A 19,228-nucleotide genomic window follows, 5' to 3' on the forward strand; every position below is an offset into this window, starting at 1 on the left:
TATCACGTGATGTATATATTCTCTGTCTTCACAAATGCAATCGTGTCACCATAAATAATTTATAAATATCCACTTGCATTTATTGTTATCTCCAAAGTATATAGCATTATGAATTCTAAGGACTGATTCATGCTCTATAGAAAGCATATCAAGGTTTCACAGAAGTGAGAATGATCTGGAATGTCAATCATTTCACTGATCACCCGGTTTTCTTCAGCTATTCAGGCTGGCATGTACTCGTTCGTGAAGTGCTCTATTAATTCAAAGAGTATGCTCTCCCCTGGAAGAGGAGAGCCTTTCTTACTCATGGATATCTGAGCAGATTCCCTCAAGAAACCCAACTGAAGCTGCTACTGCAGTACAGTTTTCCAGAAGGCATTATAAAGATACCTAACTCATTCAAATTAATTGGCTCTTTTTAAGAGATTCGGCCATTTTTCTAGTTACCTTTCTATTTTCTTATTTTTATTACCTTGAACAATATATAACTTTAATAGAATCTAGTATCATTTGAGGGGAAATAAAGGGTAAACCTCCTAAAATACTTAGCACAAGTGATGAGGAATGAGGAGTTTTGCCCATGGATTAAAAATTGGCTGTCACTGTAGCATTTGATTGTAGTTATGAACCTGTTTATTGCCAGGTGGTTTGGGTGGGAGGCTTTTTTTTAGCTGTATCAATAATACCAACCAAATGCCACCTTGGTTTCTCATTACTGAAGTCTGGCTTTTGACTCATCTCAGAAAAATCTGGCATAAATTTGTGTATTATACAACTGCACTCCAAACTCTGACTGCCTTGTATAAGCTAATCCAAAACATCTGTCCTGCACTTTGTGCTCAAAATCCCTAAAACGGGATATAAAATAATGGGAAATAGAAGGTCTGCCTTCTGTGCTTCAGTTATTCAAAACATAGGGCCTTAAACAAACATTCAGAAACAAATTTGTCTTCTGTAATCAGTTCCAAGCACATGTTGAAATAAATAAATTAGGGTGCATATCCCTTCTCCAATACCCACCAAGCTGGAAACAGTTTAAGTCAATCAACGGGTCTTCCAGAATCACCAAATTCTTATTACTCAGAAGTTATTGCTAGTGGCTGACTGGTGCACTTATAACCCCCAACAAGCAAGCTTCCTGGTATTCATGCCCTTGTATATACATGCTCCTTGAATCTTGACACTAGGCTTGGGCTTGTGACTTGCTTTGGCCAAGCAAGCCTGGTTTTTAGCAAGCCTGATAAAAACAGAAGCTTAATAAGTGTTCACACTGAGTATCCTCTTAGAAGGTTCCATCTTGGAAGCCGATTGCTGTACCAAAAGAAGTTCAGTTTGACTACTGAATGATGGGAATTGTGGAGTGAGGCCCTGGAAGAGGGGAGAATGTCAGAAGACTTAGCTTCCCAGCAAAGCTCCAGGCTGAATGCAATGAAATAGGTGACTTCAGCTAATCCGTATGAGATAGAAAACTGCTAGCTTAGCCTAGTCAACCCACAGAATGAAGAGTAATAATAGAGTATCATTGTTTCAAATCTCTAGGTAACGTGACAGAAATTAAACATGAGTTATATAGGTTTAACTTCATATTTCAGTTCATAAAAAATAAATGTATCTCATGTATATTTACATCACAACATATAATATAATGTATATAAATAATTTGATATGAATGTCATTTCTTGTTCTTTCTTATTCACAAAAGTCCAAACTCTAATGTCCATAGTAAAGGGGAGAAAAAAACTGTCAAGTGCAAATTGCACTTTAATTCCAAAAGTATTTTTCTCCATATTTGTAGTCAAAATAAATAAAAGCATCAACTAAGAATTCTTAAATTATAAAGTATTGACAGATTGGCTGAGAGTGGTGGCTCATGCCTGTAATCCCAGCACTTTGGGAGGCCGAGGCAGGAAGATCAATTGAGGTCAGGAGTTCGAAACCAGCCTGGTCAACATGGTGAAATCTCATTTCTTCTAAAAAAAAAAAAAATACAAAAAGTAGCTGGATATGGTGCTGCTTGCCTGTAGTCCCATCTACTTGAGAGGCTGAGTCAGGATAATCGCTTGAACTTGGGAGGCAGAGGTTGCAGTGAGCCGAGATCACCCCACTGCACTCTAACCTAGACAACAGAGCAAGACTCCATCTCAAAAGAAATAAAAAATAAAAGTATTGACAGATGAATGGACATTTTTATTAGTTGGCTGTACTCAAAACTAAAGACATGAAATCTATAAATGTGTTTCAAAACTGAAGTATAAACCTAAATAATTTCACTACCTTGAAAATTGTGTTTTCTAATGAAAGATTATAGGACCAAACATTTTCTTTGACCTTCACCAAATCAATGAGTTTAGTTGATAAATCAAGTATTTTTTCTACTTGTGTTCAGATTCAAATATAAGCTAACAGTAAATTTTATCTAGTATTGTTAAAATAATAAAAACTACCACTTACTGAGTGTTAAGTACTAGGAATTCTACACATGGCTTTGCGTATGCTAATTCATCATCACAACTTAAAAGGTGGATACAGTTATTTTTGCTCCATTTGGAGGGAAAAAGTCAAGATCAGAAGGAAATTTTCCAAGGTCACAAAGCATATAGGTGGCAGAGGCACTTCTAAGTACTTGCCTTGGAACCCTCTGTTCCCATAGTTCTCTAAGCCAGGAGTCAGAAAATTTTTCTGCACAAAAGCTAGAGATAACAAATACTTTTAGCTTTGTGGGGTCATACAGTCTCTGTTGCCATTATAACACAAAGGCAGCCATAGGCAATAAGTAAATAGATGTGGCTGTTTATCAATACCAGTTTATTTATAAAAACAGTGGTGCTGAGGTCAGGAGTTAAACACCAGCTCGGCCAACATGGTGAAACCCCATCTCTACGAAAAATACAAAAATTAGCTGGATGTCGTGGCACACACCTATAATCCCAGCTACTTGAGTGGCTGAGGCAGGAGAATTGCTGGAACCCGGGGGATGAAGATGGAGGTTGCAGTAAGCCGAGATCGCGCCACTGCACTCCAACCTGGGTTACAGAGCGAGACTCCATCTCAAAAAAAAACCCAAACAAAACAAAACAAAAATGTGGTGGGTTGCTTTTAGCTTGCAGCTATAGTTTGTGAACTGCCCCCACCTACACAACTTTAGCCAATGATTGTCAGACTTGAGCATGAGTTAGCATCAACTGGAGGACTTGTTAAAACAGATTGTTGGGCTCTTCTCCAGAGTTTCTGATTCAGTAGGTCTGGGATGGGGCCAAGAATTTACATTTATCACAAGTTCTCAAGTGATGCTGATGCTGCTGGAACTAGAGTCCACACTCTGGGTACCACTGCTCTATGCATACAGGATGTAAGTTGCTGACTGTAAGGTAGAACATCACTCTAAAGACCAACGTTTATTTTGCCACATTTTTAGTGAACTAAAGCATCCTGGGGTGAGAATTATTATTATTATTATTATTATTATATTATTTAGACAGAATCTCGGTCTATTGCCCAGGCTGGGGTGTGCAGTGGTACAATCTCAGCTCACTTCAACCTCAGCCTCCCATGCCCAAGTGATTCTCCCACCTAAGCCTCCAGGGGACTACAGGCGCATGCCACCACACCTAGCTAAGTTTTGTGAGTATTATTATTATTTTTTTTTTGTAGAGACAGGGTTTCCCCATGTTTCCCAGACTGGTCTCAAACTCCTGAGCTCAAGAAATCTGCCCACCTCAGCCCCCACAAAGTGTGGGGATTACAGGCATGAGCCACCGTGCCCCACAGAGAATTTTAATTGGAGTCTAATTTTTATTGCTGTTTCCTCTGTCTTAAACTTTGGATTGTTCTTGGAGGCAGTTGTAAGGATCAGGAACAAAGGGACGGGGAGAAGTGATTAAGAGAGCTAGAGTGAGTTCTGAACACAGATTTAGAGTTCCTGTCACCACTCTGTAGGGTAAATGCCCCTGACTGCAATAACTTAAACATACCCTTGGAATGACCTTGTTTCATATGGCAGATGGATCTGAATGTGTGTTTGGTGCTGGGGAATTCAGTGTGGCCAACTGGGATGTTCGTTCCTTTTCTTTTTTTTTTTTTTTTTTTTGAGACGGAGTCTCGCTCTTGTTACCCAGGCTGGAGTGCAATGGCGCGATCTCGGCTCACTGCAACCTCCGCCTCCTGGGTTCAGGCAATTCTCCTGCCTCAGCCTCCTGAGTAGCTGGGACTACAGGCACGCGCCACCATGCCCAGCTTATTTTTTGTATTAGTAGAGACGGGGTTTCACCATGTTGACCAGGATGGTCCCGATCTCTTGACCTCGTGATCCACCCGCCTCGGCCTCCCAAAGTGCTGGGATTACAGGCTTGAGCCACCGCGCCCGGCCTGTTCGTTCCTTTTCTAAAGGAAACATCTGAGCCCCAGTTCCATGGAACACAGGCAGTACAGGGCATTCAGAGCCTGAGTTTTGGGTTAAATAAAGATTGCCAGGTGGAGGTCATTAAGCGGAGAGTGGAAATGCTGCATAAACTTCATGTTCTTTGCAACTGGTTGCAGTTTTCCTGCCAAGCCCGCCACAATTGGCCCATTTCTGTAGCTAAGGGAGTCCTCCTGTCCAGTTTCCTGCCACTGGACTCTCTCCCCTGTATGTGTCTCCTTGTCTGGCTCTGGGTCTCTTCTGTTTCTTGAAAACTGGTGGCTTTCCATTGGAGGTTAATAGGTGTTCAGTACAATACACTCCTTACTCCATTCTTTCATGACTGTTCCTTCTTCATTCTTGATGATACTTACTTGTGACAAGTTTTAACCTCATCTTAGACAAGATTTACACATATTCATACATAATCACATATTTGTGTATGATATTTAATGTGAACTTTGAAGGTTATGGGTTTAGGATAACATAATCTTAACAGAATAACCAACTAAGCTTTCTACAAAAGCAACAAAATACCATAAGTCTCAATGTCGGAGTGAAACGAGGCAGATGAAACAGTGATTATAGACCTGAGTTTCTAAATCAAAGAAAAATGGCACTGACTACACACTGTCTCAGAGCCAAGTTTTAAACTACTAGGGATATAACAGAAGTGATTTCTCTATTTTTCACAATAACCCTGTAGTTTGAAAGACATTATCGCAGGTAGTTAAAAGCAAGGACTCCTGAGCCATCGCACACATGAGTGAATTCCAGGTCTTCCCTTATTACGGGTCTGTGACCTTGGGCATAATTTTTGCCCTCTCCTCTCTTCATTCAGAAAGCAGGATGTTGATTACATCTCTCTTGGAGGGTTATGTCAGGATAAAATGAGTTACTACATGGACAGAAACTGAGTATATGATAAATACTTATCAAAACAGTATATGCAGCTGATTACATACGGTAATTGAAGAGACTAAGTGTAAGAAAGATTGAATGATTCATTCTAAGCTATTTTATATACATAGGAATCAACCAAGCAAGAGTTGCGCCTGACTATGGCTGATTCCAAAGCTTCAGAGCCTAAGGGAGTAAAAATACAAGCCAAAGAAAAGGAGCATCCAGTCTCTTTTAGCAGGACAACAGGCTTAAGAACACACACCAAGAGATAATCCTAGTATCAAAAATACAGAAAATTATGCAGGAATGTTAGCTCAAAGAAGAATAGGCTTTTGTGAGTGTGGGCAAAAGAAAAGAGTCCAGGTGGAGCCATATCTGTGTGAGGCGAGGAGAGGGCATGGTACAAAGCAAAGCACAACTGCCCTGGATATAAATGATGTTGCTGGAAGTGGGAGAATATTCCTGTGGCATAATGAAGATTGCAGACTCAGGAGGACCCACCACGAAAACATACCCATAGCACAGATAAAATTAAAAAGAAGGAAAATCCCTAAATATGAAAAGAATGCTTTTAAATGCTTTATTTAAAAATTGAGTAGAAAGTGTTATTAGAATGATTTGCTACCCGTCAATAATAACAAATGACAAATGGGGGAAAATCATTATTCCTTCACTATTGCTTCTCTCAGACTCCAGTTATTTAGCTAAGTAGGGCAGAGGGGAAGGAGTGCCTGAGGTAGCTGGGAAAATATTAAGGAAAAAAATTGTGAAAATAATTTTATAAGCCCTTCTGTTTTCCAACAAGGGGCATATCCGTCCCAGGAGCCTTGCAGCTGTGCCTCGAATAGAGCAAGCTATTAGGTTTACAGCTCCCTGAAAATAGTTTCACACAGCTCTGATTGCATAGGACCCTCTGAGGTCCTGCTACAGGTTTGGTTTGGTTTCATGGTGATTTTATATTTCCTGTTTAAGTTTTTATTAGTTTTATATAGATACATAAGCATGAAGGGTCAAGAGGAAGGGAGAAACACAATAAGATGAAATGGAGTTTTTCAGTTAGTAATAGGAATTTAAGGAAACAGGATGTTGCTCAATTCATGTGAGGTTGATGCTGGAGTCTAGATGGCCAGGCCCACATTTAATTAAGGATCTGATGTCAAATAACTATGCAGAGTGGACCTATTGCATCTCCCAAGTTGTATTACCCTCCCCTTCTTCCATGTTCTTCTGTTTGAAGACTGTCTTGCCAAAGCTATCTCATTGTTGTAGACATTAGGAGCAGAGAAAAAAAATACACTTGTGGACCAAGGTAATTATAAATCTATTTCAGTTGGTGTTTAAAGGGAGGGGCCCAGAAGCCACACTGCCTGGGTATGAGTCCTAGCTTCTCCACATTACAGCCATGATATCTAGAACCCCAGTATTCTCATGCCTCACCTGTGAAATGGGGGCAATAGAACTTAACTCATATGGCTGTGTATATGTGGAAAGTCTCATTTAAAAATAAATGAGAACCAAGGTAAAACTTTAATAAATGTTTCTATATATCCACATATATAAACTTAGAAAACTACTAGGCATACAATGACTGAGATAATATATGTTAAATATTTAAGACAGTATCTGTCTTATAGAAACTGTCAATAAACATTTCTTAGTATTATGTTTATCATTATTATTGCTGCTGTTACATGTTTAATGAAGTATTAATTTACACAGCCAATTATCTCATCTCAGTTTCCTGAGATGCTGCTATATATGCTCCTGGTCTAGTGGGCTTGGGTCACAGTTGAACTATGCAGGTGATTTGGTTGCATGAAGAATCAAGGCCAGTGGATATACATTTATCAGTAGTAAACCACTCAATATTTCTAGAAGTAAAAAAGTATCATCCTCACACCTGTAATCCCAGCACTTTGGGAGGCCAAGGCGGGCAGATCATGAGGTCAAGAGATCGAGACCATGGTGAAACCCTGTCTCTACTAAAAAATACAAAAATAGCTGGGCATGGTGGCACGTGCCTGTAGTCCCAGCTACTCAGGAGGCTGAGCAGGAGAATTGCTTGAACCTGGGAGGCAGAGGTTGCAGTGAACCGAGATCGCACCACTGCACTCCAGCCTGGTGACCCAGCGAGACTCTGTCTCAAAAAAAAAAAAAAAAAAGAAAGAAAAAAAGTATCATCTAAGGTCATCCTTGTCAAATGTTAGTGTACATGGAAATTCTCTAGGGATCTTATGGAAATGCAGCCTCTGATTTAGGAGGTCTTGGGTATGCCTACATCTTTGCCTTTCTGCTAGTCTACAGACCATACTTTGACTCACCAGAGAATCTAGGAATGAGCACTCATCTGGAAGGCAGACAATCTAGGCTCCAGACCCACCTCTTCTGCTGAATTCAAATGGTATTTTTCACAATTCACTTATTTCCTTCACCCTGTCAGCCAGCCAAATAGGCACTAGGGGCGTACAAGAACTGCAGGAAATGTTTTGAGGAGTGCAAAGGTGGCTGCGGCATGCACACTCCAGCTCTTAAAGGATTTACCAACTAGTGGGTACAGAAACACACATACACACAGACAACAGACACACACACACACACACACACACACAAAGTGTCCATGAGAGGGAGGATCATAGTAGCAACCTAAAGAAATCAGGCCAAGTAACACATTGGCCTGATTAATGTTGCTTTGCCTCAATTTGTCCCTCTACAAAATGGAACTAATTTTTTTGTCACTTGGCTCTTAAGACTATATTGAGGGCAAAATGAACTCATCAAGATTAAAGTGCTTTTGCAAGCAGCATCCTATGTAGTTGCTGTTAATATCAGCAATAATATCAATATTCCAGTTATAAATAGATAACTCACTTGGAGTGATTCTACTTATTATTGTACATAATTCTAAGCATCACATTTTGTAGTAGGAAATGGCTGTCTTTGCTGACTTTACGACTAGGGCAAATGCTGTGTTTTTGGCATGGGACAGGAGGAGTACCCTGCACGAGGACTCTGCATTCAGCTCATAATATGGTGGAATTGTGGAGAAGGGAGTTCCACTTCTGTCTCACAGCTCAAAATCCTGGGTTATTAATTGGGGGCTATGAGACAGAAGTGGAACTCCCTTCTCCATAATCCCAGGAGGTTGGGGAGGGAATATTCTGAAGAGGTGTGGTCAAATTGTTCAGAGAAGAGCAAGCATCTGAAACAGAATAATAAAAATTATTCCATTCTTCCAATTATGCCAACAAATAGGAAACCTACTCATCTCCTTTCCCACTTCAAGATGAACTGGTTACCATTTTTAGGATTCCTTTTTCTGTTCTAAACACAATGAATTTTAAGTTGCTGGCCACCCAAGATCCAGAGCTCTCTGTGGGTTAGGATAAGACATTTGTAGGGCCTGCATCACAGCTAAACTTCTGCCTCTGCCCAATCTACTTTCCACTCCTGCATTTCCACAGATGTTGATCCTGAGGGCACTCCTTAATAAACACTCTGCTTGCTAATCCCCCCTTAGAGTCTGCTTCCTAGGGAATACAACCTGTGACTTCTTTGACCATTCCTCTTTTTACCCTGTGGCACATCTAAACAAAATTGACTACTCTTAATTCTTGAACAGGTCACAAATTCTAACCTCTATGTTCATTTGCACATGTTCTGTGTCCATCATATAATGAAATACCTAGCACAGGTCAAATATGCAATAAATAGTTGTTGTTGAAAAATAATGTGTCCTTGTATCCAGAAAAGTCCTCCCTACCCTTCTTCCTCTAATCTCCCTTTCTTGAGTAACTACTTTATCCTCATCTTTTCAGATAATTCAGCCTGAATGTCACTTCCTCTACCAAGCATTTTCTGATTCTGCCATTTTTCCTTTCTTGGAATTGGTATTGCTCTCTTTGCTCTGTAAGAGATTTTGTTAAACTGTATCCTAGCAGCTTATTTGCACATTTCCCTTCATCCTATGCAAACCTTGAGTTGTTTTTGAACACCTTGAAGTCATGGCTGTTTTTTTAACTTCTGTTTATACAGAAAAAGTTTTCTTTTCTTTTTTTTTTTTTTTAACCTTTTGTTTATCCAGACTCAAGAGGTATTTAAAAATGAAACTTAGATCTGTGATCTCCTGATACAGACCTCCATTAGAATTGCCTGGAGAAATGTTAGAAATATAGATTCTCATCCTTGACCTCTGACTCAATAATTCCAGAAATAGAGCCAATTTCTGCCACCTTTGGGAACTGCTGACCAAAATCTCAGCTTGACTATCTACCACTTCTACTGAGAAGAGATTGTTTAGTTATACTTTTAGTTTTTTGACATTACAGTTGATCCTTGAACGACATGGGTTTGAACTTCTGGGGTCTACTTACATGTGGATAATTTTCAAGCAAATGCAGATGGAAAATACAGCATTCATGGGATGAGAAACCTGCCTGCATGGACAGCCAACTTTCAGCATATGCAGGTTCTGCAACGCTGAATGAGGGACTTGAGTAAGTGCAGATTTGGGTATACATGGGGGTCCTGGAACAAAGCCCTCACATATACCAAGGGGTGACTGTAGTTTGATCATTTATTTTTAAGCATGGCTAAGCTCTTGGTCAGGAATACACCACCCAATTATGTCTTTGCTCCTATGGGCAATGATACTGTGCCTTCCAGAGCTCCAGTTTGGTGACAGCATGAGAGCACCAGAGACGGGTTGCCTGGGCTGACCCCTGGTCCCACCCTTAGATGGCTGTACAATCTTGGACAAATTACCTCTTTCTCTGTGCCTCAGTGACCCTACCTGGAAAATGAGGACAATAATAACATGTAAGAACCAAATGAGTGAATGCATGGGGAGTATTTAGAACTGAACTTGACACATAGGGAAATCTCAATAAATGTTCCTTATTTCTATACTATAATGATTACTGTTTTTATTATCTTAGAAAATTACCTTCTAGAAAAATATGTAATTATAAGGAGTATATTGACTAACTGTGAATGTCTGAAAGTTTGGCAGAGGAATGTATAACAAAATTCGCAATTTGAGATCCTAGTCCCACGACATGCATTACCTTCCCATCATCGTTAGTTGCTTTTCCATGATCTCCTGGTTCCTGGTACCTGAAGATTTTTCTCACATCTTGTTGTTCTGGCAGGGCTTTCCAAGCTTAAACAATACGCTTTATAGTTCAACATTCTACAAGAGACTTGGGTGAAGGATGTTTTTTATATCTCAGAAGTTTAAAATTGCGCAATCCTTCAGGCATAGTGTTTCAACTGAGTGTGGCCTGTTTTCTAAAAGCAGTCTTCCGTACAGACAGTGGTATATCAATTTGTCACCAACTTGGAGATCTCGGCAAAAAACTGTGAAAATTACATACCTGTAACTTGGTTTTCTCATTATAGGGACCTTGACCAGTCTGGATGCTATAGAGTAAGGCCATTGACACTTAAAAGAGAGCAGCTGGACTGAAGAATTTGATGCCAAAACTCGGCAACCCCTCCTTTCCCCTCCGCCTCCACATCCCCCTCTGGCAGGAAATTACACCCAAACCACAGAAAACATTGCACATGCTTGCATCCAAAGAGAAACAATAAAGTTGATCAGCTTAAATTAAAAGGCTGTAACCTATTTTTTACTTGGTATAAAAAAGTCAGGTGTAATAATCCATTTTACTTGTCTCCAAAAATGTTCATCCACCTAAATGCGACAGAAAGCTGAAATTTCACAGGATTAATTTAGGGTAAACTTAAGGAAAGGTTTGCATATAAAAACTCCCAAAAATATTACCATGAAAATCTGTGAACTTTTTCTCATTGAAAAAAATAATTGCTTCTCAGAGCCCCCAATTCTAGACAAAGACAGGAAGGATGCTTGACCTGTAAAAGATTAGGACTCTGTGATAGATTTGAAACCTATCTTGTAAAAGATAAATTCATTTTTGATTATTCTCCAGTGTAAAACTAAGACAAAGGAATAGAAATCTATTAAGGCAGTGACTTTGGGTCAACATGAGTTTAGGATGTAGAAATGTCATTATATTAACAGCTGGTAGCCTATTTACTCCTAAGAAGGGAAGAACATTTGCTTATAGATACACCCTGACAATGACATAAAGAAGATGAGTATTACATCGAATTAGGTTTGGAGAGAATGTTCTTTGTATAGTAACATCTTCTTTGACCCCTCAAATTTTCAATAAAATAAGTAAACCAGCATAAAGCTAATTTCTAGAGGATCCTTCATGAACTGGTGGAGGGATTCAATGTTGCCTCCAGGACAATGTAGGATGAAAGCAGGGACTAACATGACAGCTAGAATGTGGATGGACAGATGCATGAGGAAGCAAACTTCAGGAATTTATGAAAATTATGGAGGGGTCTCCAAACTTCCAGAGAAGTTCATGAAGAACTGGCAGATCCCTGACAGACAGGGAAGCCCTGGTTGACAGTTTATTTTCAAGAGAAAGAACTTTCCTATAATGCTCTCCTAGCTAGTAAAGTGACTCCCTAGCTCCCATACTTACTTCCTCCCTCAGGACTAACAAGCCCGACCATGGCATTGTCACAGGGCTGGACTCTTACCTCCCTAGTCAAGAACTTGAGAGTCCATTGAGGGAGACAAATGAATTAACAGATTCACAGCTCAAAAGGCATAGATGGAAAATGCAGCCCTGTTTATTGTGCTTCGTGAACGCAGAGAAGTCCCAAACTCAGCTTTGGAGGAAGATGATATTAGAGATGGTTTCTCAGAAGAGGTGACAGTGGAGTGGGGCAGGGGTAAATCTGAACAAACAGTAAGTTCAAAATGTAAAACTGTTTGATACTTTGAGGGAACAGCAAGCCCATGAGTGTGGCTAACTCACAGGGGCTCACGTGGGAGATTCAGGGCTGCTTTTCAAAACAAGCATGGGAAGGTAGCCAAGGGCCACATCTAAAGACTTTCCTAAGTCAGTCTGAAGAGCTTGGATTTTTATCCTGAAGACAATAGGAAACCACTGACAGTTTTTAAGCAAAGAAGCAATGTGATTACATTTGGTGATTGAGAAAAATGTGTTGAGGGTCTCTAGACAGCTATTTTGTGGAGTTTTGACATTTGCTTGTCCAATGCCATCCTCCTAGCCTGGGAACTATGTGTCCTTCCAGACACACCTCCCCTGTGAAAAATTATCTGATAATATCAATCCCCTCCTTTGATCTGTGGCACATTTGCTTTTTGCTCCTGTATCACTGACCTCCTTGCACATTTTTTTTTTCCAATGAAGCATTCTTCAAGTGTCATTTCACATCTAAATCTTTGAAACTTAGGACAGAGAATCACAAGCCTACAGGACACAATCAGATAAGTAAGAGCAAACCAAGAATAAGAGACATTTGTCTGCATGGTGCTATGGGTTGAATGTATCCCCCCAAAATTTTAAATGTTGGAACCTTTATTCCTTAATGCAGCAGTGTTGGGAGGTGGTGCCCAGTGGGAGGTGTTTGGGTCATGGGGGCTTCAGCCTCATGAAGAGATTAATGAACTTTCCTCAGGACAGGGATAGTTCTCACAAGAGCAGTGTTACAGAGCAGGTGACCCCACTGTTTCTTTTCTTTTTGCATGTGCTCACTTGTACTTCTGCTTTTCTATCATGCTATGAAGCAGCACGAAGGCACAAAGCCCTCACCAAATGTAGCCACTTAATCTTGGACTTCCCAGCCTCTAGTACTAACTATGACCTAAATACATTAAAAAAAAAATTACCCAGTCCCAGGTGATTTGTCATGGCAACAGAAAATGGACTAAGACATATGGTAAACATGTAGTCATGCTCTTTGCTTCTACACACACACACAAAAAGAGGTTAAAAAAAAAAAACCCACACATTTATGTACCATAAGAAAAACAACAGCACAAGGACAGTGTTAACAGAAATGTGTAATTAACCACAGTATTCATGAAGCAATAGGGAGTGATGAGATCTGTACTCAATCAGAGAGACTATTCACTTTTGTAAGAAAGGTAGTCACTACTTGTCCCAAGTAATTGTTAACATGCAGAGTTAGAGATACAGTGTGTAAGATGTCTTGATTAAAAAGGGGGAAAAAACCCTCAAAATCAAATTTTTATATGAAATATCCTTATATTTAAAAATTGGTGCAAAACTTTTCTAAATATTACAGACCAATATCAGCTTATCAATGGCCCAGATATATCCCACATACCTGATGAATTACAACTTCTGTAATACATTTTTATATGACCATGAAGTCTAGAAACTTCCTTAATAAATATAAGTTGAAAATAAAGCAGTTTTATTTCTGTGATTTTTTTGATACCCTTGTCTTTATCATTCATTGAACTCTAACTTTGCATTGACTTTCATTGCTATTTATTTTTCGTGTTTGTTTTTAACCTTTTCAAAAAGATGAGACTTCCCTGATATCATAAAGGATCACTTCAGCATCTTTCTCTCCCCTTCTCCTATGATGGTAATTTTTCCTTTGTTTAGGTACCATAATAATTATGAAAACCAAAATTAATTATTTACAACTGGTAAACATATTATCTCATTTGTTTCCTAAAACAATATCATAAAATAGCTACTGATATTTTGACTCTTACTTACAGATAGAGAATTCAAAGATGGGAAAGCTTAAACAATGTGTGTAGGCTTATGTAGTTATTAAGTTGCTAGCTGGGACTCAGACTTGACAGACTGGCCTCAGGAAGTACTATTACACTACTAAAAATACCAGATGATGGTAGAAATGATGTTGATGATGTCAGAGAACTTGAAGCAGGTATTTCTTTTCGCTCACTCAAGCTTCTGTGATTCCTCAAGGCTATTCCTTGAATGTAAGTCATTTCAAATAACTTTCAATACATGATGTCCCATACAAAAAAGAAGATGGAGTAATCTTTTGATTTTATGAAGATATTTGTCATGTGGCGATTTATAAACCTTGAAGAAGTAGTTTTCCAGCCATGGATTCACAAAGATGTGTCCTGATTCCTTTCATATTTGATATGAATATAATGGCTTTCATATGCATTCAAATATTTCTAAAACACTAATTTAAAAAAAAACAGCAAATTCAAGTGGCAATTCAACCCATTAACAATCTCCAATGTGCTAACTAGTAGGTCATTAACCATTTAATAAATACATATATATTTTAACATGAAGTGCATTTATACTAATAGAATACCACTTTTCCTCACTTTGCATATTGGAGTTCCATGTCAGATTTTGTTTGCATAATGCATTCTGCTCTGTGAGAAAGTTGGAAAGCCTCTTCCCTAAATATAGCTTCTTACTAAGTCAGTCCCTACTCTCCCACCTAATTACACATGCTTGAGCAGTCAGTAGAGGCCGATTAGCATTGTATTATATTTATGGAGTCTAAGATGCAATGAATTGTAAGATGTACTATTATTTTATGTACCAAAGAGAAAAATACTCCCAATAAAAACATGGTATGCCATCAATTCAGAGATCTTAACTTTTTAAAAACTATGTTCTTGAGTAAATAGAATATAGTAATTAAGAGCATGAACTTTTAACTCCGATTACCTAAATTTGAATTCCAGGACACCCTACATTCTGTGACTTTTGGAAAACCATTAAGTATCTTCAGCTGCAAAACAGAAATATTATTACAATCTAACTCAGAGAGCTATTGTGAGAATTAAATAAAAGAGTAAGCATAAGGCCAGAGGCTTGGAGTATAGCAGGTTCTTCGTAAATGTTTACTAATGTCATTATTAGGAACCCTAAGAAAGCCCTTGCTATTGGGTTTTGTGTTCCTGCCAAAGTTTATATGCTGAAACCTAGTCCCCAGTGTGGTAGTATTTGCAGAGGGAGTCTCCGAGTGATGATTGATCATGAAGTTGGAGCTCTCATGCATGGAATTAATGCCTTATAAAACAGGCCCCAGCCTTTCCCCTTCCAGCCTGTGAGGACGAAGTGAGGAGGTGTCATCTATAACCCGAAAAGTAGGTCCTCACCAGACGCTTAATCTGCTTGTGTCTTGATCTCAACCTCAAGAACTGTGAGAAACAAATTTCTGTTGTTTATAAGACACTCCGTTTATGGTATTTTGTCATAAACTAAGAAATTCCTTGATCCTGTGACTTGACTGTATGAAGACTGTTATAGACTAAGAAATCCCTTAATCCTATGACCTGACTGTATAAAGTTTTTCCCATTAAGGGCAGGGGCAGAATGATGAGACTTGTGTGATACCCAAATAAATGCCACCAGGAATCTATGCCTCTCCTTCTAATCTCCTTTTCAGAAGCTCTTTTCTCTTACTCAGAAGAGTGAACACATATCTGATTGAATGGGCTTTTATCGCTGGAGGAGGAGGTTTGCCTGATGATATAAAGCTCTGTTCAGATGCCAATTTAATCTTTTCTGATGGAGAGGTTTTAGAAGCTTTTAGCCCTCTTTCCTGACCCCCACATCACACAAATAGATTTCTCCTGATCTTATGTCCTACAGTCCCAGAGTTGTAAGGATGGAGTAGATTTTCTTTCTAAAGTTTTGGTCTTGAGTGCAGTGGTGGGGCAGTTTATTTAGATAAATGATAAAATAATGGATATATTAATTAACTTGATTGTGGTAATCATTTCAAAATATATTCTTCTATGAAGCCATCACATTGTATAGCTTAAATATATACATTATTTTTATTTACCAAGTATACCTCAACAAAGCTGGAGGAAAAAAAGAAAAGCAAAACAGTAAAGGTTTTTTAGAATATTTTTAAAAAGAATTATAGTTTTGGAGCTAATTTCAGATGCAGTTTTTATTCAATGTTAAAAATATAAAAATTCTTGGTTCCTTTGAATTGTGTATATTATTTATGTATGGAATTCTTATGTAGATAAATTTGGTGACAACTCTAGTCTTTTTTTTTTTTTTTTTTTTTTTTGAGGCAGAGGGTTGCTCTTTTGCCCAGGCTAAAACATAGTGGCATGATCTTGGCTCACTGCAACCTCGACCTCCCAATCAAGGGTCAATCCAACTTAGCCTCTCAAGTTGCTGGGATTATAGGCATGCTGCACCACCACGCCTGGTTAATTTTTGTACTTTTTGTAGAGAAAGGGTTTCACCATGTTGCCCAGGCTTGTCTTGAACTCCTGGACTCAAGCCATCTGCCCACCTTGACCTGCCAAAGAGCTGGGATTACCAGCGTGAGCCACTGTGCATGGCCTGACAATTCCAGTCTAAACATATTCTTGAACTCCAACATGCCTTTCCAACTGCCTGATAGGTACTGCTAATGCCTCAAACTGTGGCTTCATCAACTCATCACACTGGAAACCAAATTAATGGACTTCTCTAAAAACAAGTGTATGAACTAGGCTATGCTTTAGCAACAAATAAGACCAAAACCTCATGTCACATTCCAGTGGAGAATCTGGGCTCCTTCCACTGTGTGGCTACCTCATCTGGTACAATTTCCAAGGTCATTTCAGAAGGGAATGAGGACTTGGAGGTTACAAATCATGTTTAAACGACCAGAACTACCTGTAGTTTATCTCATTTCTACTCACATTACATTGGCCAGAATTTAGTCATCAGACACCCTAAACCTGTTGATTCTATATCAATGGCAACTGATTTTTTTTCTCTTTTCCATCCCCATTGATATTGTTCTTTTTCAGATATTTTTAATGTGTTCTCTGTACCACCAAAGTAGTTCCTAAAGAGGTATTCTTGCCTAATGTCTCCTTTCTTCCCACCCCTGTGGATATATCCTCTACGCTGCTGTCCAGCTTACCTTTCACAGACCTTGTCTATTCCCATGATTGCATAGGGTTTCCTTGGAAAACCTGTTGGGGAGGGCTGTTTTCCCTTGCATGATGTTCAGCTGCTGCCAGGTGCCAGCGCACTTGTCTAGGCTAGCTCCCAGCACACCCCCTCATCTATAACACTATTCAGCCTAACCAGATTTCTTGTTTTCCTAGAAATTTCCTTATTCTATGCATGGTTTCTCTAGTCAATACTTTTTTTATTTTTTGAAATCCTACCTATTATGCAAGAGCCAACTTAGGTGTATTCCTTTCTCTTTCAAGCATGACTTTATTCACCTGGTTGGAATGAAATGATAATTTCAAAGGGCTCCTAAGGCATATTTTAAGAACTCTTTTTTTCAGACTTTTTTTTACCATTCTGATAGGGACTTAAAGTGAATGATGTATGAACCATCTCCCTGATTTGACTGCTTGCTCCTTATAGGACTGCAATAGATACTAATCTTATATTTACAGCATTAACCTCAATGTATTAAATATCATAGATACCAAATAGATATTTAGTGTATTGACTAACTTTCTAACACTTTTATCAATTGCTAGGACTAAAAGATACTATAAAATTTCAAGTATAAGATTATTAATTTTATTTTCTTCTTTAACACAACACAACATTTTTCAAAGAGGAGTTTTGCTGCATTAAATGCTTAAATTATGTTCTTTAGGTTATGTAACTTATAAAAGTATGCCCAAGATGGAAAATTTTTATGAGGGTCTTTGTCATTTCCTTTAAAATCTGAAAGCCCTAATGACTGATGATATCTGGGGCTTTAGGTAAAGAAATATACCAATATAGTATGTTTTTTAGAACATACCAATATAGTATGTTTTTTAGAACAAAATGAGGGAGAAATAATGGAATAAGGGTGTATCAGAATGTTTTGGCTTGCAATCAGCAGCAAGCTGTAGCTCAAACTGATGTAAATAGTATGAGAATTTATGAACTCTTATAATAAAAGTCCAAAGGTTAGGATAAGCTCCATAACTGCTTTTTAGCAATTATCTTTGTTCAGTTCTTCTCTGTGTTTGCTTCATCCTTGGGCCCGTAAGAAAATGGATGTGGTAATTCCAGGCATCACGCTAAGCAGAAGGAAACTGTTCTCAAGTTTTGTTTTCAAAGAAAGAAAACCTCTCACAGAAAGTCCCTATAAGACTTTAGTCATGGTTCATTGGCAGGATTAAGTCACATGCTATTTATAAAACCAACCATTAGCAAGGAAAATGAATTACCCTAACTGACTAAAACAAATCATTTGGAATAGAATGAATTTTGATGGGTCAGCCTCAACAATTACTGCAAAAAGAGAAGGAAGGAAAGAAGGAAGGAGGAAGGGAGAGAGGGAGGGAGGGAGGGAGGGGAAGAAGGGCAAACTAGAATTAAAGCTAGAATTAGTCTTCTCATTTTACAAGCTCACCCTTTGTAAATAATTGTTGCATTTCAAAGATTTCTGTTAGTTCTCTAGATTTCAGTGGCTCTTAGTTGCAAAACTTACTTCATCAGAGGGGATTATATCTCTGGAGATCCATCTAACACTTGAATGCACCAGTCTGTAAGCCATTCATGTCTTCTCTGCTCACAAGTCATCGACCAGAGCTAGTCATAGAGCTCAACTTAACCACAGGTAACAGATGGCAAGAAGTTTAAATCTACCACATGTCAGAAAGCTAAAAATATTTGATGAACAGCATTAATGTCTACCATAGTCCACTAAATATTCAGTCCATTCAAACAATGGAAAAATCTTAGTGACTTATCAACACACAAGTTTATTTCTTACTCTGATTGCCTGTCCATCATAAGTTGGCAGCATAATTTTCCTCCTTTGAGTCACTCGAAGGCAAATCTAACTGAGGCATGTATCACAACACACTTTTTCACAATCATCATAGCAGTCGGAAGAGAATGTGGCAAACCGTGGACTAGCTTTTAATGCTTCTGTCTAGAATGACTCTTGTCACTTCCACCCACATCTCATTGGCAAAGAAAGCCATATGATTATGCCAAAAGAGAGAGCAGAAGTGAATTTCTTTCTGTGCCCAGAAAGCAGAGAACTGAACTATTTGGTACACTGTGCTTAGGAATAACCTCCTGTTTCTCTAATTCTATCTCCCCAACATGACATCTTGGTTTT

This window comes from Aotus nancymaae, unplaced genomic scaffold (genome assembly GCF_030222135.1).
Source record: "Aotus nancymaae isolate 86718 unplaced genomic scaffold, 86718_ANA_hifiasm-v0.15.2.pri h1tg000019l, whole genome shotgun sequence".
Classification (NCBI taxonomy): Eukaryota; Metazoa; Chordata; class Mammalia; order Primates; family Aotidae; genus Aotus; species Aotus nancymaae.